Source organism: Condylura cristata, unplaced genomic scaffold, assembly GCF_000260355.1.
Source record: "Condylura cristata isolate star-nosed mole 26May11 unplaced genomic scaffold, ConCri1.0 scaffold00051, whole genome shotgun sequence".
NCBI lineage: Eukaryota > Metazoa > Chordata > Mammalia > Eulipotyphla > Talpidae > Condylura > Condylura cristata.
Window position 1 is genome coordinate 290,056 of NW_004567152.1, and position 451 is coordinate 290,506.

The 451-nt window shown below is 39.2% G+C and overlaps 1 protein-coding gene across 1 annotated transcript in view; it reads left to right on the forward strand.

Moving 5' to 3' along the window:
* Positions 1–451, forward strand: part of SNAP29 (synaptosomal-associated protein, 29kDa) — a 39,719-nt gene that overhangs the window by 11,331 nt on the left and 27,937 nt on the right. The window lies entirely within an intron of this gene.

Sequence of the window (451 nt, forward strand, 5' to 3'; positions counted from 1 at the left end):
ATCTCACTAAGCATAATCTTTTCCAGCTCCATCCAAGTTGCTGCGAAAGACATGTGTTTCTTTTTTTTTTGATTGCGGAGTAATATTCCATTGTATATATGTACCACATCTTTTTAATACAGTTATCTACTTTGGGGCATTTGGGCTGCTTCCATGTTTTTCCAATTGTAAATAAAGCAGCAATAAACATCGGGGTGCAGATATCTTTTTCAATCAGTGTTTTTGTGTCTTTTGGATAGATACCTAGAAGTAGGATTTCTGGGTCATAGGGAAGCTCCATGTTAAGCAGTTTGAAAAACCTCCAAACAGTTTTCCATAGTGACTGTACTGGTTTGCATTCCCACCAGCAGTGCAGGAGAGTGCCTTTTTCTCCAAATCCTCGCCAGCATTTGTTGTTGCTAGTTGTTTGAAGATGTGCCATTCTCACTGGTGTAAGGTGGTATCTCATTGT